The sequence below is a fragment of the Gadus morhua genome, chromosome 18 (assembly GCF_902167405.1).
Source record: "Gadus morhua chromosome 18, gadMor3.0, whole genome shotgun sequence".
Lineage (NCBI taxonomy): Eukaryota > Metazoa > Chordata > Actinopteri > Gadiformes > Gadidae > Gadus > Gadus morhua.
Window position 1 is genome coordinate 24,574,474 of NC_044065.1, and position 26,212 is coordinate 24,600,685.

A 26,212-nucleotide genomic window follows, 5' to 3' on the forward strand; every position below is an offset into this window, starting at 1 on the left:
CAAACTTCCTGCAAGGATGGTAGTTTCCCAGATAAATGTGGACAAACACATTGTTAACCTTATCTGTGATGCAATGCTCTCCTTCTCCCTTGTTGAGTCTCCATCCTTCAAAAACTCATTACTACACTGAGCCCTACATCTTCAGTGATGCCAAGGAAATCTCTGAGGGGAAGAATCAATGTGGCGTGTGAGGCCATGAAAACTAAGTTAAAGCAGGCACTGAGCTGCATCGATTACGTGGCCACCACAACAGATTGCTGGACAGCCCATCATCGCAGCTTCCTCGGCGTCACCTGCCATTGGATTGATGAGGTCAGCCTCCAGAGGTGTTCCGCTGCCCTTGCATGTCGACCCCTAAAAGGGTCACACACATTTGATGTCCTCGCGTCCGCACTCGATGATGTGCATAGAGAGTACCACATCCAGAACAAAGTAGTTAAAACAACTACAGACAGTGGATCTAACTTTTTGAAGGCCTTTAGGGTGTTTGGTGAGCACTCCCCTGAGCTTGAGGACAACGACGGGACAGATGATGAGGATGATTCTGAAGATGTTGACTTTCACAACATTGCTAGTATACTAGATGAAGATACCCAAGACGTTCTGCTACCACCACACCAAAAATGTGCATGCCATTTGCTTAATCTGATAGCAACTGCAGTCAATATCAATCAAAGCGCAAAAATTGCTCTAAGCCTGACTCTAGATGTTCACTGGTCTTAATGTACGGAAGGTATTACTTATGAGAATCTTGTGGCTTCTGAGAAGAAATTACTTGACAGCCATAAAACATGGCATTCTTAATTGAGTACAACAGTAGTTCAAGTTTTCATAATGATTTACACATTATGTGTTACGTGGATTTTTATTATACTTAATATCAATCAAAGCGCAAAAATTGCTCTAAGCCTGACTGTTGCTGTTCACTGGTTCCCTCGTTGGTGCAGTAGGCAGCGCGTCAGTCTCATAATCTGAAGGTCGTGAGTTCGAGCCTCACACGGGGCATAGAGTTGTAGAAACGAAGTAGTATCATGCATTGTAAAAATGTTTGCAAAAAAATCGGATACCCGTGCCTGGTTTAAAGAAACTTCATTTCCAGGCTGTCTTAATGTACGGAAGGTATTACTTATGAGAAGAAATTACTTGACAGCCATAAAACATGGCATTCTTAATTGAGTACAACAGTAGTTCAAGTTTTCATAATGATTTACATTTTATGTGTTACGTGGATTTTTATTATACTTAATATCAATCAAAGCGCAAAAATTGCTCTAAGCCTGACTCTTGCTGTTCACTGTTTCCCTCGTTGGTGCAGTAGGCAGCACGTCATTCTCATAATCTGAAGGTCGTGAGTTCGAGCCTCTCACAGGGCACAGAGTTGTAGAAACTAAATAGTATCATATATTGTAAAAATGTTTGCAAAAAAAATCGGATACCAGGGCCCGGTTTAAAGATTCTTGATTTCCAGGCTATCTTAATATTCTGAAGGTATTACTTCTGAGAACCTTGTTGCTTAAGGAAGAAATGACTTGACAGCCATAAAACATGGCATTCCTAATTGTGTACAACAGTAGTTCAAATATTCCTATTGATTTAACATGATACGTGTAACATGGATTTTTATAATACTTTGTATCGATCTTGGCGCAAAAATTTGCATGAGCCTGAATGATTGTGAACTTGTTGCCTCGTTGGCGCAGTAGGCAGCGCGTCAGTCTCATAATCTGAAGGTCGTGAGTGCGAGCCTCACACGGGGCATAGAGCTTTAGAAACTAACTAGTATCATACTTTATAAAAATGTTTGTAAAAAAATCGGATACCAGTGCCCTGGTTCAAAGAAACTTCATTTCCAGGCTGTCTTAATATACTGAAGGCATTACTTATGATAATCTTGTGGCTTCTGAGAAGAAATGACTTGAGAGCCATTACACATGGCATTCTTCATTGAGCACAACAGTAGTTCAATTTTTCATATTGATTTAACATAATATGTGTAACATGGATTTTTATTATACTTAATATCAATCTTAGCGCAAAAATTGTTGTAAGCCTGACTCTTACTGTTCAGTGGTTCCCATGTTGGCGCAGTAGGCAGCGCGTCAGTCTCATAATCTGAAGGTCGTGAGTTTGAGCCTCACACGGGGCATAGAGCTTTAGAAACTAACTAGTATCATGCATTGTAAAAATGTTTGTAAAAAAATCGGATACCAGTGCCCTGTTTAAAGAAACTTCGTTTCCAGGCTGTCTTAATGTACTGAAGGTATTACTTATGATAATCTTGTGGCTTCTGAGAAGAAATGACTTGAGAGCCATAACACATGGCATTCCTAATTGTGTACAACAGTAGTTCAAATTTTCCTATTGATTTAACATGATACGTGTAACCTGGATTTTTATTATACTTTGTATCGATCTTAGCGCAAAAATTAGCATGAGCCTGAATGATTGTTAACTGGTTGCCTCGTTGGCGCAGTAGGCAGCGCGTCAGTCTCATAATCTGAAGGTCGTGAGTTCGAGCCTCATACGGGGCATAGAGTTGTAGAAAGGAAGTAGTATCATGCATTGTAAAAATGTTTGCGAAAAAATAGGATACCCTAGCCTTGTTTAAAGAAACTTCATTTCCAGGCTGTCTTAATGTACGGAAGGTATTACTTATGAGAATCTTGTGGCTTCTGAGAAGAAATTACTTGACAGCCATAAAACATGGCATACTTAATTGAGTACAACAGTAGTTCAAGTTTTCATAATGATTTACATATTATGTGTTACGTGGATTTTTATTATACTTAATATCAATCAAAGTGCAAAAATTGCTCTAAGCCTGACTCTTGCTGTTCACTGGTTCCCTCGTTGGTGCAGTAGGCAGCACGTCATTCTAATAATCTGAAGGTCGTGAGTTCGAGCCTCTCACAGGGCACAGAGTTTTAGAAACTAAATAGTATCATATATTGTAAAAATGTTTGTAAAAAAAATCGGATACCAGTGCCCGGTTTAAAGATTCTTGATTTCCAGGCTATCTTAATATTCTGAAGGTATTACTTCTGAGAACCTTGTTGCTTCTGGGAAGAAATGACTTGACAGCCATAAAACATGGCATTCCTAATTGTGTACAACAGTAGTTCAAATTTTCCTATTGATTTAACATGATACGTGTAACCTGGATTTTTATTATACTTTGTATCGATCTTAGCGCAAAAATTGATATGAGCCTGAATGATTGTGAACTAGTTGCCTCGTTGGCGCAGTAGGCAGCGCGTCAGTCTCATAATCTGAAGGTCGTGAGTTCGAGCCTCACACGGGGCATCGAGTTTTAGAAACTAACTAGTATCATGCATTGTAAAAATTTGTGCAAAAAAATAGGATACCCGTGCCTGGTTCAAAGAAACTTCATTTCAAGGCTGTCTTAATGTACGGAAGGTATTACTTATGAGAATCTTGTGGCTTCTGAGAAGAAATTACTTGACAGCCATAAAACATGGCATTCTTAATTGAGTACAACAGTAGTTCAAGTTGTCATAATGATTTACATATTATGTGTTACATGGATTTTTATTATACTTAATATCAATCAAAGCGCAAAAATTCCTCAAAGCCTGACTCTTGCTGTGCACTGGTTCCCTCGTTGGTGCAGTAGGCAGCACGTCATTCTCATAATCTGAAGGTCCTGAGTTCGAGCCTCACACGGGGCATAGAGTTTTAGAAACTAAATAGTATCATGCATTGTAAAAATGTTTGTAAAAAAATCTGATACCCGTGCCCGGTTTAATGAAACTTCATTTCCAGGCTGTCTTAATGTACGGAAGGTATTACTTATGAGAATCTTGTGGCTTCTGAGAAGAAATTACTTGACAGCCATAACACATGGCATTCTTCATTGAGCACAACAGTAGTTCAATTTTTCATATTGATTTAACATAATATGTATAACATGGATTTTTATTATACTTAATATCAATCTTAGCGCAAAAATTGTTGTAAGCCTGACTCTTGCTGTTCAGTGGTTCCCATGTTGGCGCAGTAGGCAGCGCGTCAGTCTCATAATCTTAAGGTCGTGAGTTTGAGCCTCACACGGGGTATAGAGCTTTAGAAACTAACTAGTATCATGCATTGTAAAAATGTTTGTAAAAACATCGGATACCAGTGCCCTGTTTAAAGAAACTTCGTTTCCAGGCTGTCTTAATATACTGAAGGTATTACTTATGATAATCTTGTGGCTTCTGAGAAGAAATGACTTGAGAGCCATAACGCATGGCATTCCTAATTGTGTAAAACAGTAGTTCAAATATTCCTATTGATTTAACATGATACGTGTAACATGGATTTTTATAATACTTTGTATCGATCTTAGCGCAGAAATTTGCATGAGCCTGACTGATTGCGAACTTGTTGCCTCGTTGGCGCAGTAGGCAGCGCGTCAGTCTCATAATCTGAAGGTCGTGAGTGCGAGCCTCACACGGGGCATAGAGCTTTAGAAACTAACTAGTATCATACATTGTAAAAATGTTTGTAAAAAAATCGGATACCAGTGCCCTGTTTAAAGAAACTTCATTTCCAGGCTGTCTTAATATACTGAAGGTATTACTTATGAGAATCTTGTGGCTTCTGAGAAGAAATTACTTGACAGCCATAAAACGCAGAGTTACGTATGTAACTCCGGTTCTATGAATCCTGGATGACCGCCAGAGGCGGTGCATTAAGCACTGGATTTATCCGTCTCGCGCATGCGCAGTTCGAGTACCTATACCAACAAGGTCACATGTGACCCTCGTGACACCGGATTGGCTATATAGCCCGGTGTCGACAGAGGATCTGTTCCCAGAATCTTCTCGCGAACCACGAGACTTCTGAGTGACCTGTAACTCTGGCGGTCATCCAGGATTCATAGAACCGGAGTTACATACGTAACTCTGCGTTCTATTTCATCCTTACTGACCGCCAGAGGCGGTGCATTAAGCACTGGATGGCCAATACCAACAACGTCACGAAGAGTCAAGGTGTCACCTACTGATCAGAGAAAGCAGAGCTTGGCATCAGGGCCACGCCCATTGGATGGGGAGTGGCAACGTTGACCCGGTAGAACCTGGAGAATGTGCTAGGCGACGCCCATGACGCCGCGGCACAGATGGTCCCCAGGGGCACCCCTCTCAGGGCAGCCCATGATGTGGAGACGCTCCTAGTTGAGTGACACCTCACCCTGGATGGCGGGGGGCGGCCACTGGCCCCGTAGGCGTGTGTTATGGTCTCCACAATCCAGTGGGACAGCCTCTGCTTTGTTAAAGCATGACCCCTGTTAGGGCCACCATGGCAAACAAAAAGCTGCTCCGACTGGCGAATACCGGCGGTAGCAGAAATATAAGCCCTAAGGGCCCGCACCGGGCACAGCAGCTCAGACCCACCCTCCCCAGAAGGGGGGTCAAAGCGTGCTAACTGGATGGGCTGGTTAAGGTGATTGCGTGGCAGGGTCTTTGGCAGGAACGCAACGTTCGGCCATAGAGTGACACCCGAGCCATCAGAGTTCCACCTCAGGCATGTATCACTCACTGATAGGGCATGCAACTCCCCGACCCGCTTGGCAGATGTTATGGCGAGTAAAAAGGCAGCCTTCATAGACAGCCACTTCAAACCCCCTTGACCCAAAGGCTCGAAGGGAGGAGACGACAAGGCTTCCAGCACCAGCGGCAGGTCCCATGCTGGAGACCGCATGGCTGTAGGGGGACGCAGCCTCAAAGCCCCTTTTAGAAAGAGGGACACTAATCTGTGGCGCCCTACCGTGGCGCTGTCAACCCTATCATGTAGGGAGGAGATGGCAGCGACATAGACCCTCAGGGTAGAGTGCGACCGGCCACTATCCAGGAGGGACTGCAGAAATTCCAGCACCGTGGTCACAGCACAATGCACTGGATCCACGGCCCTAGCCGCACACCAGTTGGAGAACAGCTTCCACCTGTTTCCGTACTGCAACCTGGTCGATGGTGCCCTGGCACTCATGACCGTACCCCTGACAGCCGTAGTGCACTCCCTCAGCAGTGGGTCGGGCCCTGCAGTGGCCAAGCCCAGAGCTGTAGGCGAGAGGGGTCGGGATGCCAGATCTGACCCCCCAGCTGGGACAGGAGATCCCTCCTGTCGGGGAGGCGCCATGGCGTGCTGCAGCAGAGCCTGAGCAGCAGTGGATACCAGAGCCTCCCCGGCCAAAAGGGGGCCACCAGAAGGAGCCGGTGGCCCTGCAAAAGGACCCTCTGGAGTGTCGGCAGAATCAAAGGCAATGGTGGGTAGGCATAAAGAGGCCTGTCCGGCCAATCGTGCGCCAGCGCGTCCTGCCCTAAAGGGCTGGACGCTTCTGCCCAGGAGAACCAGAGGGGGCAATGCGCCGACTCCTCCGAGGCAAAGAGGTCCACCTCTGCCCTGCCGAAGAGGCCCCACATTGACTCCACCACCTCGGGGTGAAGCCGCCATTCCCCCGGTGGAGGCTTCCGTCGGGAGAGGAAGTCTGCCGCCCGATTCTGGGCCCCCGGCAAATAGACTGCACGTAGGCTGGCCAGACGGGGAGAAGCCCAAGTCAACGGGCTCTGGGATACCCGGAGTAGCCGTGCTGACCTGGTGCCCCCCTGGTGGTTCACCTGCGAAACCGTGGCCATGTTGTCCGACCGGACCAGGACATGCCGGCCTGTCAAATGGGGCAGAAAGCTGGCTAATGCCAGCTGCACAGCCCGGAGTTCCAGCACATTGATGTGTTGTGCCATGTCCCGGCCAGACCACCGTCCCTGCGCAGTCCTGCCCTGCCACACTGCGCCCCATCCCGAGAGGCAGGCATCGGTTGTCACCAACTCCCGGCGTGCCGGGATTGCGCCCATGGGCACGCCTGCCTCCAGATACGCTCTCCTTCTCCATGGGGCCAGAGAGACAAGACACTGCAGGGTCACCTTGACCCTCCTCTGCCTGTGCCACTTGGCATCTAGGTGCAGGCTGTTCAGCCACATTTGGAGTGGGCGCAGGGACAGTAAACCCAGAGGCACCACAGCTGAAGCAGCTGCCAGCTTGCCCAGAAGCTGAAGAAAAAGAATAAAAAGCAGCCTCCTGCCGGCTCTGAAGAGAGGAAGGAGGCGGAGGATGTCGTTCACCCGTCGAGGTGAAAGGTAGGCCTTCATGGCGACCGAGTCCAGGACCAACCCCAGATAGGTAACCCGTTGGGAAGGGTCCAGGCAACTCTTTGTTTGATTCACCGTCAAGCCCAGCCGGGCGACGTGCGACAGCAGGCGGGCCGTGTCCTGGGCCACCTGGGACCTGGAGGGCGCACAGACCAGCCAGTCGTCCAGATACGGCAGGATCTTCATGCCCTGCGTCTGCAGGGGTGCGAGGGCTGCCGCCACAACCCTGGTGAAAACCCTCGGGGAGAGGGAAAGCCCGAAGGGAAGTACCCTGAATTGGTAATGCCTGCCCCGATAGGCAAACCTCAGGAACCGCCTGTGGTGTGCCGCAACCGGCACATGAAAATAGGCGTCCTTTAGGTCTATAGTCGTGAACCACTCCCCCCTGGCAACTACCCTCAGGGTGTCCGCCGAGGTGAGCATGTGAAATGGTAAAATTTTTAAAAACGTGTTCAGGCCCCTTAGGTCTAGAATGGGCCTGAATCCGCCGTCTTTCTTGGTGACCAGAAAGTACGCCGAGTAGAACCCCCCGGGTTGTAACTGAGGGTCCACTGGCTCGATCGCACCCTTGGCCAGGAGGGCGGATAGCTCCTGGGCCAGAGCTGCGGCCTTCGTCGGGGCGCGGACGACTGTCATCCTGACCCGGCCAAAGGCCTGGGGCCGGCGTCGGAACTGTAATTCGTACCCCCGGGTTAAGGTGGAAACCACCCAGGGGTCTATAGTACAGGCAGCCCAATAGCTGATCTGCTGCTGGGAAAAACAGCCGACGACCGGCCCCGTGGTCCTAGCGCCTGGCCCCCCGGCCTCTGTCGGCTCTGGAGGGGTACCGGTGAGGCTCCGCGGCCCGAGGCTGCCCGGGCGATGGGCGGGCGGGGGCGCGAAAGCTATCAGCGGGCTGCTGGGCGGACCGCCGAGACCTGCGTATGCCCTCCTCTCTTGCTGGGTAAGAGCGTGGTGGCTGGTAGCGGCCCCGGGGGGCAGCCGGGGGGGCTCTAGGCCTGCCAGGAGCGGAGACACTCCTGTGAAGACCTGACAGCTGCAGGTTGGTTTGCCTAGCTTGGGCAGCTCGCTCCAGCGTCTCCAGGGCAGCTGACCCAAACAGCTCCCCCGGTACCACTGGCACGGCTCTAAGGGCCTTCCTGCACGCCTCCGTCAGGGGCGACTGAGCCAACCAAACCTGGCGGCGAGTCTGGACCAGGGTGGACATAACACGCCCCAATTCCCTGGACATGAGGGCAAAGGCCTGTAGGGACGCGTCGCTCAGGTCCTGTGTAGACGGCTCAACTGCAGCTTGTTGCAGCGAGGTCGAGAGCGCCAGCATTAGGTGGGAGAGGGAGTTGCCAATCCGCCCCATACGTGCTGCTGCGTCATAGGCCTTCGAAAGCAGGTCGTCTGTGACCCTGCACTGGGGCCGAGGACACCTGGCATCCGGCCGCAAGGCCTGATCGGGGGTTAGAATGAGGGAGGCAATGGCGGGCTCAACGGGTGGCATGCAACCCAAACCATACTGCGCTGGATCCCGCATGGCAGCCAAGGCCCGAGCACTGGAAGAAGGACGGGGGAGAGCCTTGGCGTCCTTCCAGCAGAGGTGTAGCTCCTTTAAATACTCCTCCGAAGGAGGGACAGAGAAAGGGGCTGTGGCAGGGCTGCGCCTGAAAAAGGCGCTAGGCTGGGCCAAGTCTGCCTGAGGAGCATCGAGCCCCAGGCGAGCCAGGGCCGTACGGATGACGGCCCCGATGGGGTTACCCTCTGTGCTGTGCCCAGAGCTCTGAGTAGAGGAGCGGGAGGCCTCCCCAAAAGCGTTTGAGGATTCCTCCCCCGTGACACCCTCACTGAAGAGGTTGGCTGATGCCGCCAGCGACAGGACATCGTCCGTCCCCGGCACATCCCCCAAGGAAGGGTCAGGCCGGATGTCAGCCACCGCGCCACCTGCCCCAGGTTGCAGGGTCAGGAGGAGTTCCTGTATCCTCTCCATATCGGACGACAAGCGATCCACCTTGGATGCTAGCTCGTCCCTAGCCCTTTTCCTGGGGGGGGGGCCTGCTCTACCCCGACGCCAAGAATGGCCGGGCTGAGCAGGAGGAAGTGGCGCCATTGATGGTAGGTCGACAGCTGCCGGATGTTCCACCGCTGCGAGCCTAGCCAGCCTGAGTGCCAAGGGCATGGAGCCGCAGTTCATACAGGCCCTCTCGGTAAGGCCCTCCCTCAAATGCTCGAAGCCGAGGCAAGAGGGGCAGCGATCATGGCCATCGTCAGGCTCAAGGAGGGCCACACAGGCGCCACACACATGAGCCATCAGCAGAACACTGGGAGAGGGAGCACTGCCTTCACCAGAGAGCTACTAATTCAAGAAGAGCCAAGAAAGTGTTACCGGGAGAGGACGCGAGAGCGCAGTCTTCACCAGCAAGTGACTGGAAAAATAATTACACACTCAAATATACAGCAGTGTTCTCGGGAGAGGACGCGAGAGCGCTGTCTTCACCGGTAAGTGACTGAAAAGAAACAAACAAGTGTTACAGGGAGAGGGCGCGAGAGCGCTGCCTTCACCGGTAAGTGACTAAAAAATAAACCCCAACAGTGTTACAGGGAGAGGGCGCGAGAGCGCTGCCTTCACCGGTAAGTGACCGAAAGAAATAAACAACAGTGTTACGGGGAGAGGACGCGAGAACGCTGCCTTCACCGGTAAGTGACTGACTGGAAAAACCTTTTACCAAATAAATTTGGTAACCCAGAACACAGCCGAGCTGTTTCTATAAGGGAGCTATCAGTAGCGAAATTAATCCCAGTAGTGAAAATAACCCCAGCAGTGTTGCCGGGAGAGGACGCGAGAGCGCTGCCTTCACCGGTAAGTGACTGAAACTAAACAAAACCTTGGAAGCTTCTACTTCAGCGCTGTACAGACCAACAGCCCCTGGAGGACGAGTTCACCCGTTGCTCCGACCCTTGGTCGCGAGGCTGCACACAGTCTGGAGCGCGATCCTTTTCAAAAAGCGAATACGCTATCCGCAAGCGGTACTACAACATGCGTCTTTGCGAGAAGATGAAAGGAACAGATCCTCTGTCGACACCGGGCTATATAGCCAATCCGGTGTCACGAGGGTCACATGTGACCTTGTTGGTATAGGTACTCGAACTGCGCATGCGCGAGACGGATAAATCCAGTGCTTAATGCACCGCCTCTGGCGGTCAGTAAGGATGAAATAGAACATGGCATTCTTAATTGAGTACAACAGTAGTTCAAGTTTTCATAATGATTTACATATTATGTGTTACGTGGATTTTTATTATACTTAATATCAATCAAAGCGCAAAAATTGCTCTAAGCCTGACTCTTGCTGTTCACTGGTTCCCTCGTTGGTGCAGTAGGCAGCACGTCATTCTAATAATCTGAAGGTCGTGACTTCGAGCCTCACACAGGGCACAGAGTTTTAGAAACTAAATAGTATCATATATTGTAAAAATGTTTGTAAAAAAAATCGGATACCAGTGCCCGGTTTAAAGATTCTTGATTTCCAGGCTATCTTAATATTCTGAAGGTATTACTTCTGAGAACCTTGTTGCTTCTGGGAAGAAATGACTTGACAGCCATAAAACATGGCATTCCTAATTGTGTACAACAGTAGTTCAAATTTTCCTATTGATTTAACATGATACGTGTAACCTGGATTTTTATTATACTTTGTATCGATCTTAGCGCAAAAATTGGTATGAGCCTGAATGATTGTGAAATGGTTGCCTCGTTGGCGCAGTAGGCAGCGCGTCAGTCTCATAATCTGAAGGTCGTGAGTTCGAGCCTCACACGGGGCATAGAGTTTTAGAAACTAACTAGTATCATGCATTGTAAAAATGTTTGCAAAAAAATCGGATACCCGTGCCTGGTTTAAAGAAACTTCATTTCCAGGCTGTCTTAATGTACGGAAGGTATTACTTATGAGAATCTTGTGGCTTCTGAGAAGAAATTACTTGACAGCCATAAAACATGGCATTCTTAATTGAGTACAACAGTAGTTCAAGTTTTCATAATGATTTACATATTATGTGTTACGTGGATTTTTATTATACTTAATATCAATCAAAGCGCAAAAATTGCTCTAAGCCTGACTCTTGCTGTTCACTGGTTCCCTCGTTGGTGCAGTAGGCAGCACGTCATTCACATAATCTGAAGGTCGTGAGTTCGAGCCTCTCACAGGGCACAGAGTTTTAGAAACTAAATAGTATCATATATTGTAAAAATGTTTGTAAAAAAAATCGGATACCAGTGCCCTGGTTTAAAGATTCTTGATTTCCAGGCTGTCTTAATATTACTGAAGGTATTACTTATGAGAACCTTGTTGCTTCTGGGAAGAAATGACTTGACAGCCATAAAACATGGCATTCCTAATTGTGTACAACAGTAGTTCAAATTTTCCTATTGATTTAACATGATACGTGTAACCTGGATTTTTATTATACTTAGTATCGATCTTAGCGCAAAAATTGGCATGAGCCTGAATGATTGCTGTAACTGGTTGCCATCGTTGGCGCAGTAGGCAGCAGCGTCAGTCTCATAATCTGAAGGTCGTGAGTTCGAGCCTCACACGGGGCATAGAGTTTTAGAAACTAACTAGTATCATGCATTGTAAAAATGTTTGCAAAAAAATAGGATACCCGTGCCTGGTTTAAAGAAACTTCATTTCCAGGCTGTCTTAATGTACGGAAGGTATTACTTATGAGAATCTTGTGGCTTCTGAGAAGAAATTACTTGACAGCCATAAAACATGGCATTCTTAATTGAGTACAACAGTAGTTCAAGTTTTCATAATGATTTACATATTATGTGTTACGTGGATTTTTATTATACTTAATATCAATCAAAGCGCAAAAATTGCTCTAAGCCTGACTCTTGCTGTTCACTGGTTCCCTCGTTGGTGCAGTAGGCAGCACGTCATTCTCATAATCTGAAGGTCGTGAGTTCGAGCCTCTCACAGGGCACAGAGTTTTAGAAACTAAATAGTATCATATATTGTAAAAATGTTTGCAAAAAAAATCGGATACCAGTGCCCGGTTTAAAGATTCTTGATTTCCAGGCTATCTTAATATTCTGAAGGTATTACTTCTGAGAACCTTGTTGCTTCTGGGAAGAAATGACTTGACAGCCATAAAACATGGCATTCCTAATTGTGTACAACAGTAGTTCAAATTTTCCTATTGATTTAACATGATACGTGTAACCTGGATTTTTATTATACTTTGTATCGATCTTAGCGCAAAAATTGACATGAGCCTGAATGATTGTGAACTGGTTGCCTCGTTGGCGCAGTAGGCAGCGCGTCAGTCTCATAATCTGAAGGTCGTGAGTTCGAGCCTCACACGGGGCATAGAGTTTTAGAAACTAACTAGTATCATGCATTGTAAAAATGTTTGCAAAAAAATAGGATACCCGTGCCTGGTTTAAAGAAACTTCATTTCAAGGCTGTCTTAATGTACGGAAGGTATTACTTATGAGAATCTTGTGGCTTCTGAGAAGAAATTACTTGACAGCCATAAAACATGGCATTCTTAATTGAGTACAACAGTAGTTCAAGTTGTCATAATGATTTACATATTATGTGTTACGTGGATTTTTATTATACTTGATATCAATCAAAGCGCAAAAATTGCTCTAAGCCTGACTCTAGATGTTCACTGGTTCCCTCGTTGGTGCAGTAGGCAGCACGTCATTCTCATGATCTGAAGGTTGTGAGTTCGAGCCTCTCACAGGTCACAGAGTTTTAGAAACTAAATAGTATCATATATTGTAAAAATGTTTGTAAAAAAAATCGAATACCAGTGCCCAGTTTAAAGATTCTTTATTTCCAGGCTATCTTAATATTCTGAAGGTATTACTTCTGAGAACCTTGTTGCTTCTGGGAAGAAATGACTTGACAGCCATAAAACATGGCATTCCTAATTGTGTACAACAGTAGTTCAAATTTTCCTATTGATTTAACATGATACATGTAACCTGGATTTTTATTATACTTAATATCAATCTTAGTGCAATAATTGCTGTAAGCCTGACTCTTGCTGTTCAATGGTTCCCATGTTGGTGCAGTAGGCAGCACGTCATTCTCATGAATCTGAAGGTCGTGAGTTCGAGCCTCTCACAGGGCATAGAGATTTTAGAAACGAAATAGTATCATATATTGTAAAAATGTTTGTAAAAAAAATCTGATACCAGTGCTTGGTTTAAAGATTCTTGATTTCCAGGCTATCTTAATATTCTGAAGGTATTACTTCTGAGAACCTTGTTGCTTCTGGGAAGAAATGACTTGACAGCCATAAAACATGGCATTCCTAATTGTGTACAACAGTAGTTCAAATTTTCCTATTGATTTAACATGATACGTGTAACCTGGATTTTTATTATACTTTGTATCGATCTTAGCGCAAAAATTGGTATGAGCCTGAATGATTGTGAACTGGTTGCCTCGTTGGCGCAGTAGGCAGCGCGTCAGTCTCATAATCTGAAGGTCGTGAGTTCGAGCCTCACACGGGGCATAAAGTTTTAGAAACTAGCTAGTATCATGCATTGTAAAAATTTTGCAAAAAAATCGGATACCCGTGCCTGGTTCAAAGAAACTTCATTTCCAGGCTGTCTTAATGTACGGAAGGTATTACTTATGAGAATCTTGTGGCTTCTGAGAAGAAATTACTTGACAGCCATAAAACATGGCATTCTTAATTGAGGTCAACAGTAGTTCAAGTTGTCATAATGATTTACATATTATGTGTTACGTGGATTTTTATTATACTTAATATCAATCAAAGCGCTAAAATTGCTCTAAGCCTGACTCCAGTTGTTCACTGGTTCCCTCGTTGGTGCAGTAGGCAGCACGTCAATCACATAATCTGAAGGTCGTGAGTTTGCGCTAACATTTTAGCGCAAAAATTGGCATTAGCCTGAATGATTGTGAACTAGTTGCCTCGTTGGCGCATTAGGTAGCGCGTCAGTCTCATAATCTGAAGGGCGTGAGTTCGAGCCTCACACGGGGCATACAGTTTTAGAAACTACCTAGTATCATGCATTGTAAAAATGTTTGCAAAAAAATCGGATACCAGTGCCTGGTTTAAAGAAACTTCATTTCCAGGCTGTCTTAATGTACGGAAGGTATTACTTATGAGAATCTTGTGGCTTCTGAGAAGAAATTACTTGACAGCCATAAAACATGGCATTCTTAATTGAGTACAACAGTAGTTCAAGTTGTCATAATGATTTACATATTATGTGTTACGTGGATTTTTATTATACTTAATATCAATCAAAGCGCAAAAATTGCTCTAAGCCTGACTCTTGCTGTTCACTGGTTCCCTCGTTGGTGCAGTAGGCAGCACGTCATTCTCATAATCTGAAGGTCGTGAGTTCGAGCCTCTCACAGGGCACAGAGTTTTAGAAACTAAATAGTATCATATATTGTAAAAATGTTTGCTAAAAAAAATCGGATACCAGTGCCCGGTTTAAAGATTCTTGATTTCCAGGCTGTCTTAATATACTGAAGGCATTACTTCTGAGAACCTTGTTGCTTCTGGGAAGAAATGACTTGACAGCCATAAAACATGGCATTCCTAATTGTGTACAACAGTAGTTCAAATTTTCCTATTGATTTAACATGATACGTGTAACCTGGATTTTTATTATACTTTGTATCGATCTTAGCGCAAAAATTGGCATGAGCCTGAATGATTGTGAACTGGTTGCCTCGTTGGCGCAGTAGGCAGCGCGTCAGTCTCATAATCTGAAGGTCGTGAGTTCGAGCCTCTCACAGGGCACAGAGTTTTAGAAACTAAATAGTATCATATATTGTAAAAATGTTTGTAAAAAAAATCGGATACCAGTGCTTGGTTTAAAGAATTCTTGATTTCCAGGCTGTCTTAATATTACTGAAGGTATTACTTATGAGAACCTTGTTGCTTCTGGGAAGAAATGACTTGACAGCCATAAAACATGGCATTCCTAATTGTGTACAACAGTAGTTCAAATTTTCCTATTGATTTAACATGATACTGTGTAACCTGGATTTTTATTATACTTGATATCAATCTTAGCGCAAAAATTGCTATAAGCCTGAATGATTGCTGTAACTGGTTGCCTCGTTGGCGCAGTAGGCAGCGCGTCAGTCTCATAATCTGAAGGTCGTGAGTTCGAGCCTCACACGGGGCATAGAGTTTTAGAAACTAACTAGTATCATGCATTGTAAAAATGTTTGCAAAAAAAATCGGATACCAGTGCCCGGTTTAAAGATTCTTGATTTCCAGGCTGTCTTAATGTACGGAAGGTATTACTTATGAGAATCTTGTGGCTTCTGAGAAGAAATTACTTGACAGCCATAAAACATGGCATTCTTAATTGAGTACAACAGTAGTTCAAGTTTTCATAATGATTTACATATTATGTGTTACGTGGATTTTTATTATACTTAATATCAATCAAAGCGCAAAAATTGCTCTAAGCCTGACTCTTGCTGTTCACTGGTTCCCTCGTTGGTGCAGTAGGCAGCACGTCATTCTCATAATCTGAAGGTCGTGAGTTCGAGCCTCTCACAGGGCACAGAGATTTTAGAAACTAAATAGTATCATATATTGTAAAAATGTTTGTAAAAAAAATCGGATACCAGTGCCTGGTTTAAAGATTCTTGATTTCCAGGCTATCTTAATATTCTGAAGGTATTACTTCTGAGAACCTTGTTGCTTCTGGGAAGAAATGACTTGACAGCCATAAAACATGGCATTCCTAATTGTGTACAACAGTAGTTCAAATTTTCCTATTGATTTAACATGATACGTGTAACCTGGATTTTTATTATACTTTGTATCGATCTTAGCGCAAAAATTGGCATGAGCCTGAATGATTGTGAACTGGTTGCCTCGTTGGCGCAGTAGGCAGCGCGTCAGTCTCATAATCTGAAGGTCGTGAGTTCGAGCCTCACACGGGGCATAGAGTTTTAGAAACTAAGCTAGTATCATGCATTGTAAAAATGTTTGCAAAAAAATCGGATACCCGTGCCTGGTTTAAAGAAACTTCATTTCCAGGCTGTCTTAATGTACGGAAGGTATTACTTATGAGAATCTTGTGGCTTCTGAGAAGAAATTACTTGACAGCCATAAAACATGGCATTCTTAATTGAGTACAACAGTAGTTCAAGTTTTCATAATGATTTACATATTATGTGTTACGTGGATTTTTATTATACTTAATATCAATCAAAGCGCAAAAATTGCTCTAAGCCTGACTCTTGCTGTTCACTGGTTCCCTCGTTGGTGCAGTAGGCAGCACGTCATTCTCATAATCTGAAGGTCGTGAGTTCGAGCCTCTCACAGGGCACAGAGATTTAGAAACTAAATAGTATCATATATTGTAAAAATGTTTGTAAAAAAAATCGGATACCAGTGCTTGGTTTAAAGATTCTTGATTTCCAGGCTATCTTAATATTCTGAAGGTATTACTTCTGAGAACCTTGTTGCTTCTGGGAAGAAATGACTTGACAGCCATAAAACATGGCATTCCTAATTGTGTACAACAGTAGTTCAAATTTTCCTATTGATTTAACATGATACGTGTAACCTGGATTTTTATTATACTTTGTATCGATCTTAGCGCAAAAATTGGTATGAGCCTGAATGATTGTAAACTGGTTGCCTCGTTGGCGCAGTAGGCAGCGCGTCAGTCTCATAATCTGAAGGTCGTGAGTTCGAGCCTCACACGGGGCATAAAGTTTTAGAAACTAGCTAGTATCATGCATTGTAAAAATGTTTGCAAAAAAATCGGATACCCGTGCCTGGTTCAAAGAAACTTCATTTCCAGGCTGTCTTAATGTACGGAAGGTATTACTTATGAGAATCTTGTGGCTTCTGAGAAGAAATTACTTGACAGCCATAAAACATGGCATTCTTAATTGAGTACAACAGTAGTTCAAGTTTTCATAATGATTTACATATTATGTGTTACGTGGATTTTTATTATACTTAATATCAATCAAAGCGCAAAAATTGCTCTAAGCCTGACTCTTGCTGTTCACTGGTTCCCTCGTTGGTGCAGTAGGCAGCACGTCATTCTCATAATCTGAAGGTCGTGAGTTCGAGCCTCTCACAGGGCACAGAGATTTAGAAACTAAATAGTATCATATATTGTAAAAATGTTTGTAAAAAAAATCGGATACCAGTGCTTGGTTTAAAGATTCTTGATTTCCAGGCTATCTTAATATTCTGAAGGTATTACTTCTGAGAACCTTGTTGCTTCTGGGAAGAAATGACTTGACAGCCATAAAACATGGCATTCCTAATTGTGTACAACAGTAGTTCAAATTTTCCTATTGATTTAACATGATACGTGTAACCTGGATTTTTATTATACTTTGTATCGATCTTAGCGCAAAAATTGGTATGAGCCTGAATGATTGTGAACTGGTTGCCTCGTTGGCGCAGTAGGCAGCGCGTCAGTCTCATAATCTGAAGGTCGTGAGTTCGAGCCTCACACGGGGCATAGAGTTTTAGAAACTAACTAGTATCATGCATTGTAAAAATGTTTGCAAAAAAATAGGATACCCGTGCCTGGTTTAAAGAAACTTCATTTCAAGGCTGTCTTAATGTACGGAAGGTATTACTTATGAGAATCTTGTGGCTTCTGAGAAGAAATTACTTGACAGCCATAAAACATGGCATTCTTAATTGAGTACAACAGTAGTTCAAGTTTTCATAATGATTTACATATTATGTGTTACGTGGATTTTTATTATACTTAATATCAATCAAAGCGCAAAAATTGCTCTAAGCCTGACTCTTGCTGTTCACTGGTTCCCTCGTTGGTGCAGTAGGCAGCACGTCATTCTCATAATCTGAAGGTCGTGAGTTCGAGCCTCTCACAGGGCACAGAGATTTAGAAACTAAATAGTATCATATATTGTAAAAATGTTTGTAAAAAAAATCGGATACCAGTGCTTGGTTTAAAGATTCTTGATTTCCAGGCTATCTTAATATTCTGAAGGTATTACTTCTGAGAACCTTGTTGCTTCTGGGAAGAAATGACTTGACAGCCATAAAACATGGCATTCCTAATTGTGTACAACAGTAGTTCAAATTTTCCTATTGATTTAACATGATACGTGTAACCTGGATTTTTATTATACTTTGTATCGATCTTAGCGCAAAAATTGGTATGAGCCTGAATGATTGTGAACTGGTTGCCTCGTTGGCGCAGTAGGCAGCGCGTCAGTCTCATAATCTGAAGGTCGTGAGTTCGAGCCTCACACGGGGCATAAAGTTTTAGAAACTAGCTAGTATCATGCATTGTAAAAATTTTGCAAAAAAATCGGATACCCGTGCCTGGTTCAAAGAAACTTCATTTCCAGGCTGTCTTAATGTACGGAAGGTATTACTTATGAGAATCTTGTGGCTTCTGAGAAGAAATTACTTGACAGCCATAAAACATGGCATTCTTAATTGAGTACAACAGTAGTTCAAGTTTTCATAATGATTTACATATTATGTGTTACGTGGATTTTTATTATACTTGATATCAATCAAAGCGCAAAAATTGCTCTAAGCCTGACTCTTGCTGTTCACTGGTTCCCTCGTTGGTGCAGTAGGCAGCACGTCATTCTCATAATCTGAAGGTCGTGAGTTCGAGCCTCTCACAGGGCACAGAGATTTAGAAACTAAATAGTATCATATATTGTAAAAATGTTTGTAAAAAAAAATCGGATACCAGTGCCCGGTATAAAGATTCTTGATTTCCAGGCTGTCTTAATATACTGAAGGCATTACTTATGAGAACCTTGTTGCTTCTGGGAAGAAATGACTTGACAGCCATAAAACATGGCATTCCTAATTGTGTACAACAGTAGTTCAAATTTTCCTATTGATTTAACATGATACGTGTAACCTGGATTTTTATTATACTTTGTATCGATCTTAGCGCAAAAATTGGCATGAGCCTGAATGATTGTGAACTGGTTGCCTCGTTGGCGCAGTAGGCAGCGCGTCAGTCTCATAATCTGAAGGTCGTGAGTTCGAGCCTCACACGGGGCATAGAGTTTTAGAAACTAACTAGTATCATGCATTGTAAAAATGTTTGCAAAAAAATAGGATACCCGTGCCTGGTTTAAAGAAACTTCATTTCAAGGCTGTCTTAATGTACGGAAGGTATTACTTATGAGAATCTTGTGGCTTCTGAGAAGAAATTACTTGACAGCCATAAAACATGGCATTCTTAATTGAGTACAACAGTAGTTCAAGTTGTCATAATGATTTACATATTATGTGTTACGTGGATTTTTATTATACTTAATATCAATCAAAGCGCAAAAATTGCTCTAAGCCTGACTCTTGCTGTTCACTGGTTCCCTCGTTGGTGCAGTAGGCAGCACGTCATTCTCATAATCTGAAGGTCGTGAGTTCGAGCCTCTCACAGGGCACAGAGTTTTAGAAACTAAATAGTATCATATATTGTAAAAATGTTTGTAAAAAAAATCGAATACCAGTGCCCGGTTTAAAGATTCTTGATTTCCAGGCTATCTTAATATTCTGAAGGTATTACTTCTGAGAACCTTGTTGCTTCTGGGAAGAAATGACTTGACAGCCATAAAACATGGCATTCCTAATTGTGTACAACAGTAGTTCAAATTTTCCTATTGATTTAACATGATACATGTAACCTGGATTTTTATTATACTTAATATCAATCTTAGCGCAAAAATTACTGTAAGCCTGACTCTTGCTGTTCAATGGTTCCCATGTTGGTGCAGTAGGCAGCACGTCATTCTCATAATCTGAAGGTCGTGAGTTCGAGCCTCTCACAGGGCACAGAGATTTAGAAACTAAATAGTATCATATATTGTAAAAATGTTTGTAAAAAAAATCGGATACCAGTGCTTGGTTTAAAGATTCTTGATTTCCAGGCTATCTTAATATTCTGAAGGTATTACTTCTGAGAACCTTGTTGCTTCTGGGAAGAAATGACTTGACAGCCATAAAACATGGCATTCCTAATTGTGTACAACAGTAGTTCAAATTTTCCTATTGATTTAACATGATACGTGTAACCTGGATTTTTATTATACTTTGTATCGATCTTAGCGCAAAAATTGGTATGAGCCTGAATGATTGTGAACTGGTTGCCTCGTTGGCGCAGTAGGCAGCGCGTCAGTCTCATAATCTGAAGGTCGTGAGTTCGAGCCTCACACGGGGCATAGAGTTTTAGAAACTAAGCTAGTATCATGCATTGTAAAAATGTTTGCAAAAAAATCGGATACCCGTGCCTGGTTTAAAGAAACTTCATTTCCAGGCTGTCTTAATGTACGGAAGGTATTACTTATGAGAATCTTGTGGCTTCTGAGAAGAAATTACTTGACAGCCATAAAACATGGCATTCTTAATTGAGTACAACAGTAGTTCAAGTTGTCATAATGATTTACATATTATGTGTTACGTGGATTTTTATTATACTTAATATCAATCAAAGCGCAAAAATTGCTCAAAGCCTGACTCTTGCTGTTCACTGGTTCCCTCGTTGGTGCAGTAGGCAGCACGTCATTCTCATAATCTGAAGGTCGTGAGTTCGAGCCTCTCACAGGGCACAGAGATTTTAGAAACTAAATAGTATCATATATTGTAAAAATGTTTGTAAAAAAAATCGGATACCAGTGCCTTGGTTTAAAGATTCTTTATTTCCAGGCTATCTTAATATTACTGAAGGCATTACTTATGAGAACCTTGTTGCTTCTGGGAAGAAATGACTTGACAGCCATAAAACATGGCATTCCTAATTGTGTACAACAGTAGTTCAAATTTTCCTATTGATTTAACATGATACGTGTAACCTGGATTTTTATTATACTTTGTATCGATCTTAGCGCAAAAATTGGCATGAGCCTGAATGATTGTGAACTGGTTGCCTCGTTGGCGCAGTAGGCAGCGCGTCAGTCTCATAATCTGAAGGTCGTGAGTTCGAGCCTCACACGGGGCATAGAGTTTTAGAAACTAACTAGTATCATGCATTGTAAAAATGTTTGTAAAAAAATCGGATACCCGTGCCTGGTTTAAAGAAACTTCATTTCCAGGCTGTCTTAATGTACGGAAGGTATTACTTATGAGAATCTTGTGGCTTCTGAGAAGAAATTACTTGACAGCCATAAAACATGGCATTCTTAATTGAGTACAACAGTAGTTCAAGTTGTCATAATGATTTACATATTATGTGTTACGTGGATTTTTATTATACTTAATATCAATCAAAGCGCAAAAATTGCTCTAAGCCTGACTCTAGATGTTCACTGGTTCCCTCGTTGGTGCAGTAGGCAGCACGTCATTCTCATAATCTGAAGGTTCGTGAGTTCGAGCCTCTCACAGGTCACAGAATTTTAGAAACTAAATAGTATCATATATTGTAAAAATGTTTGTAAAAAAATCGGATACCAGTGCCCTGTTAAAGAATTCTTGATTTCCAGGCTGTCTTAATATACTGAAGGTATTACTTATGAGAATCTTGTGGCTTCTGAGAAGAAATGACTTGACAGCCATAAAACATGGCATTCCTAATTGTGTACAACAGTAGTTCAAATTTTCCTATTGATTTAACATGATACGTGGATTTTTATTATACTTAATATCAATCAAAGCGCAAAAATTGCTCTAAGCCTGACTCTTGCTGTTCACTGGTTCCCATCGTTGGTGCAGTAGGCAGCACGTCATTCTCATAATCTGAAGGTCGTGAGTTCGAGCCTCTCACAGGGCACAGAGATTTAGAAACTAAATAGTATCATATATTGTAAAAATGTTTGTAAAAAAAATCGAATACCAGTGCCCTGGTTTAAAGATTCTTGATTTCCAGGCTATCTTAATATTCTGAAGGTATTACTTCTGAGAACCTTGTTGCTTCTGGGAAGAAATGACTTGACAGCCATAAAACATGGCATTCCTAATTGTGTACAACAGTAGTTCAAATTTTCCTATTGATTTAACATGATACGTGTAACCTGGATTTTTATTATACTTTGTATCGATCTTAGCGCAAAAATTGGTATGAGCCTGAATGATTGTGAACTGGTTGCCTCGTTGGCGCAGTAGGCAGCGCGTCAGTCTCATAATCTGAAGGTCGTGAGTTCGAGCCTCACACGGGGCATAGAGTTTTAGAAACTAACTAGTATCATGCATTGTAAAAATGTTTGCAAAAAAATAGGATACCCGTGCCTGGTTTAAAGAAACTTCATTTCAAGGCTGTCTTAATGTACGGAAGGTATTACTTATGAGAATCTTGTGGCTTCTGAGAAGAAATTACTTGACAGCCATAAAACATGGCATTCTTAATTGAGTACAACAGTAGTTCAAGTTGTCATAATGATTTACATATTATGTGTTACGTGGATTTTTATTATACTTAATATCAATCAAAGCGCAAAAATTGCTCAAAGCCTGACTCTTGCTGTTCACTGGTTCCCTCGTTGGTGCAGTAGGCAGCACGTCATTCTCATAATCTGAAGGTCGTGAGTTCGAGCCTCTCACAGGGCACAGAGTTTTAGAAACTAAATAGTATCATATATTGTAAAAATGTTTGTAAAAAAAATCGGATACCAGTGCCCGGTTTAAAGATTCTTGATTTCCAGGCTGTCTTAATATACTGAAGGCATTACTTATGAGAACCTTGTTGCTTCTGGGAAGAAATTACTTGACAGCCATAAAACATGGCATTCCTAATTGTGTACAACAGTAGTTCAAATTTTCCTATTGATTTAACATGATACGTGTAACCTGGATTTTTATTATACTTTGTATCGATCTTAGCGCAAAAATTGGCATGAGCCTGAATGATTGTGAACTGGTTGCCTCGTTGGCGCAGTAGGCAGCGCGTCAGTCTCATAATCTGAAGGTCGTGAGTTCGAGCCTCACACGGGGCATAGAGTTGTAGAAACGAAGTAGTATCATGCATTGTAAAAATGTTTGCGAAAAAAATAGGATACCAGTGCCTTGTTTAAAGAAACTTCATTTCCAGGCTGTCTTAATGTACGGAAGGTATTACTTATGAGAATCTTGTGGCTTCTGAGAAGAAATTACTTGACAGCCATAAAACATGGCATTCTTAATTGAGTACAACAGTAGTTCAAGTTTTCATAATGATTTACATATTATGTGTTACGTGGATTTTTATTATACTTAATATCAATCAATGCGCTAAAATTGCTCTAAGCCTGACTCTAGCTGTTCACTGGTTCCCTCGTTGGTGCAGTAGGCAGCACGTCATTCTCATGATCTGAAGGTCGTGAGTTCGAGCCTCTCACAGGGCACAGAGTTTTAGAAACTAAATAGTATCATATATTGTAAAAATGTTTGTAAAAAAAATCGGATACCAGTGCTTGGTTTAAAGATTCTTGATTTCCAGGCTATCTTAATATTCTGAAGGTATTACTTCTGAGAACCTTGTTGCTTCTGGGAAGAAATGACTTGACAGCCATAAAACATGGCATTCCTAATTGTGTACAACAGTAGTTCAAATTTTCCTATTGATTTAACATGATACGTGTAACCTGGATTTTTATTATACTTAGTATCGATCTTAGCGCAAAAATTGGCTATGAGCCTGAATTGTGTGAACTGGTTGCCTCGTTGGCGCAGTAGGCAGCGCGTCAGTCTCATAATCTGAAGGTCGTGAGTTCGAGCCTCACACGGGGCATAGAGTTTTAGAAACTAAGCTAGTATCATGCATTGTAAAAATGTTTGCAAAAAAATAGGATACCCGTGCCTGGTTTAAAGATACTTCATTTCCAGGCTATCTTAATGTACGGAAGGTATTACTTATGAGAATCTTGTGGCTTCTGAGAAGAAATTACTTGACAGCCATAAAACATGGCATTCTTAATTGAGTACAACAGTAGTTCAAGTTTTCATAATGATTTACATATTATGTGTTACGTGGATTTTTATTATACTTAATATCAATCAAAGCGCAAAAATTGCTCTAAGCCTGACTCTTGCTGTTCACTGGTTCCCTCGTTGGTGCAGTAGGCAGCACGTCATTCTCATAATCTGAAGGTCGTGAGTTCGAGCCTCTCACAGGGCACAGAGATTTAGAAACTAAATAGTATCATATATGGTAAAAATGTTTGTAAAAAAATCGGATACCCGTGCCCGGTTTAATGAAACTTCATTTCCAGGCTGTCTTAATGTACGGAAGGTTTTACTTTTGAGAACCTTGTTGCTTCTGGGAAGAAATGACTTGACAGCCATAAAACATGGCATTCCTAATTGTGTACAACAGTAGTTCAAATTTTCCTATTGATTTAACATGATACATGTAACCTGGATTTTTATCATACTTAATATCAATCTTAGCGCAAATATTGCTGTAAACCTGACTCTTGCTGTTCAATGGTTCCCATGTTGGTGCAGTAGGCAGCACGTCATTCTCATGATCTGAAGGTCGTGAGTTCGAGCCTCTCACAGGGCACAGAGTTTTAGAAACTAAATAGTATCATATATTGTAAAAATGTTTGTAAAAAAAATCGAATACCAGTGCCCGGTTTAAAGATTCTTTATTTCCAGGCAATCTTAATATTCTGAAGGTATTACTTCTGAGAACCTTGTTGCTTCTGAGAAGAAATTACTTGACAGCCATAAAACATGGCATTCTTAATTGAGTACAACAGTAGTTCAAGTTTTCATATTGATTTAACATATATGTGTACCTGGATTTTTATTATACTTAATATCAATCTAAGCGCAAAAATTGCTCTAAGCCTGACTCTTGCTGTTCACTGGTTCCCATCGTTGGTGCAGTAGGCAGCACGTCATTCTCATAATCTGAAGGTCGTGAGTTCGAGCCTCTCACAGGGCACAGAGTTTTAGAAACTAAATAGTATCATATATTGTAAAAATGTTTGTAAAAAAAATCGGATACCAGTGCCGGTTTAAAGATTCTTGATTTCCAGGCTATCTTAATATTACTGAAGGTATTACTTCTGAGAACCTTGTTGCTTCTGGGAAGAAATGACTTGACAGCCATAAAACATGGCATTCCTAATTGTGTACAACAGTAGTTCAAATTTTCCTATTGATTTAACATGATACGTGTAACCTGGATTTTTATTATACTTTGTATCGATCTTAGCGCAAAAATTGGATGAGCCTGAATGATTGTGAACTGGTTGCCTCGTTGGCGCAGTAGGCAGCGCGTCAGTCTCATAATCTGAAGGTCGTGAGTTCGAGCCTCACACGGGGCATAGAGTTTTAGAAACTAACTAGTATCATGCATTGTAAAAATGTTTGCAAAAAAATAGGATACCCGTGCCTGGTTTAAAGAAACTTCATTTCCAGGCTGTCTTAATGTACGGAAGGTATTACTTATGAGAATCTTGTGGCTTCTGAGAAGAAATTACTTGACAGCCATAAAACATGGCATTCTTAATTGAGTACAACAGTAGTTCAAGTTTTCATAATGATTTACATATTATGTGTTACGTGGATTTTTATTATACTTAATATCAATCAAAGCGCAAAAATTGCTCTAAGCCTGACTCTTGCTGTTCACTGGTTCCCTCGTTGGTGCAGTAGGCAGCACGTCATTCTCATAATCTGAAGGTCGTGAGTTCGAGCCTCTCACAGGGCACAGAGTTTTAGAAACTAAATAGTATCATATATTGTAAAAATGTTTGTAAAAAAAATCGGATACCAGTGCCTGGTTTAAAGATTCTTGATTTCCAGGCTATCTTAATATTCTGAAGGTATTACTTCTGAGAACCTTGTTGCTTCTGGGAAGAAATGACTTGACAGCCATAAAACATGGCATTCCTAATTGTGTACAACAGTAGTTCAAATTTTCCTATTGATTTAACATGATACGTGTAACCTGGATTTTTATTATACTTTGTATCGATCTTAGCGCAAAAATTGGCATGAGCCTGAATGATTGTGAACTGGTTGCCTCGTTGGCGCAGTAGGCAGCGCGTCAGTCTCATAATCTGAAGGTCGTGAGTTCGAGCCTCTCACAGGGCACAGAGATTTAGAAACTAAATAGTATCATGCATTGTAAAAATGTTTGCAAAAAAATCGAATACCCGTGCCTG

The 26,212-nt window shown here is 42.6% G+C and overlaps 17 non-coding genes across 17 annotated transcripts; all 17 read left to right on the forward strand.

The window, feature by feature from the left end:
• Positions 1-2,458: 2,458 nt before the first annotated feature.
• trnam-cau (transfer RNA methionine (anticodon CAU)) lies at positions 2,459-2,531 on the forward strand. The gene has a single exon. It is a non-coding gene; the product is annotated as a tRNA-Met (tRNA).
• A 699-nt stretch (positions 2,532-3,230) lies between these two features.
• Positions 3,231-3,303, forward strand: trnam-cau (transfer RNA methionine (anticodon CAU)). The gene has a single exon. It is a non-coding gene; the product is annotated as a tRNA-Met (tRNA).
• Positions 3,304-10,879: 7,576 nt separating this feature from the next.
• trnam-cau (transfer RNA methionine (anticodon CAU)) lies at positions 10,880-10,952 on the forward strand. The gene has a single exon. It is a non-coding gene; the product is annotated as a tRNA-Met (tRNA).
• A 1,477-nt stretch (positions 10,953-12,429) lies between these two features.
• On the forward strand, positions 12,430-12,502 carry trnam-cau (transfer RNA methionine (anticodon CAU)). The gene has a single exon. It is a non-coding gene; the product is annotated as a tRNA-Met (tRNA).
• A 1,089-nt stretch (positions 12,503-13,591) lies between these two features.
• trnam-cau (transfer RNA methionine (anticodon CAU)) lies at positions 13,592-13,664 on the forward strand. The gene has a single exon. It is a non-coding gene; the product is annotated as a tRNA-Met (tRNA).
• Positions 13,665-15,251: 1,587 nt separating this feature from the next.
• Positions 15,252-15,324, forward strand: trnam-cau (transfer RNA methionine (anticodon CAU)). Its single transcript has one exon. It is a non-coding gene; the product is annotated as a tRNA-Met (tRNA).
• A 701-nt stretch (positions 15,325-16,025) lies between these two features.
• Positions 16,026-16,098, forward strand: trnam-cau (transfer RNA methionine (anticodon CAU)). The gene has a single exon. It is a non-coding gene; the product is annotated as a tRNA-Met (tRNA).
• Positions 16,099-16,798: 700 nt separating this feature from the next.
• Positions 16,799-16,871, forward strand: trnam-cau (transfer RNA methionine (anticodon CAU)). The gene has a single exon. It is a non-coding gene; the product is annotated as a tRNA-Met (tRNA).
• Positions 16,872-17,570: 699 nt separating this feature from the next.
• On the forward strand, positions 17,571-17,643 carry trnam-cau (transfer RNA methionine (anticodon CAU)). The gene has a single exon. It is a non-coding gene; the product is annotated as a tRNA-Met (tRNA).
• Positions 17,644-18,342: 699 nt separating this feature from the next.
• trnam-cau (transfer RNA methionine (anticodon CAU)) lies at positions 18,343-18,415 on the forward strand. Its single transcript has one exon. It is a non-coding gene; the product is annotated as a tRNA-Met (tRNA).
• A 699-nt stretch (positions 18,416-19,114) lies between these two features.
• On the forward strand, positions 19,115-19,187 carry trnam-cau (transfer RNA methionine (anticodon CAU)). The gene has a single exon. It is a non-coding gene; the product is annotated as a tRNA-Met (tRNA).
• A 1,087-nt stretch (positions 19,188-20,274) lies between these two features.
• On the forward strand, positions 20,275-20,347 carry trnam-cau (transfer RNA methionine (anticodon CAU)). Its single transcript has one exon. It is a non-coding gene; the product is annotated as a tRNA-Met (tRNA).
• Positions 20,348-21,050: 703 nt separating this feature from the next.
• trnam-cau (transfer RNA methionine (anticodon CAU)) lies at positions 21,051-21,123 on the forward strand. The gene has a single exon. It is a non-coding gene; the product is annotated as a tRNA-Met (tRNA).
• A 1,082-nt stretch (positions 21,124-22,205) lies between these two features.
• Positions 22,206-22,278, forward strand: trnam-cau (transfer RNA methionine (anticodon CAU)). The gene has a single exon. It is a non-coding gene; the product is annotated as a tRNA-Met (tRNA).
• A 699-nt stretch (positions 22,279-22,977) lies between these two features.
• trnam-cau (transfer RNA methionine (anticodon CAU)) lies at positions 22,978-23,050 on the forward strand. The gene has a single exon. It is a non-coding gene; the product is annotated as a tRNA-Met (tRNA).
• A 700-nt stretch (positions 23,051-23,750) lies between these two features.
• Positions 23,751-23,823, forward strand: trnam-cau (transfer RNA methionine (anticodon CAU)). The gene has a single exon. It is a non-coding gene; the product is annotated as a tRNA-Met (tRNA).
• Positions 23,824-25,296: 1,473 nt separating this feature from the next.
• Positions 25,297-25,369, forward strand: trnam-cau (transfer RNA methionine (anticodon CAU)). Its single transcript has one exon. It is a non-coding gene; the product is annotated as a tRNA-Met (tRNA).
• The last annotated feature ends 843 nt before the right edge of the window (positions 25,370-26,212 follow it).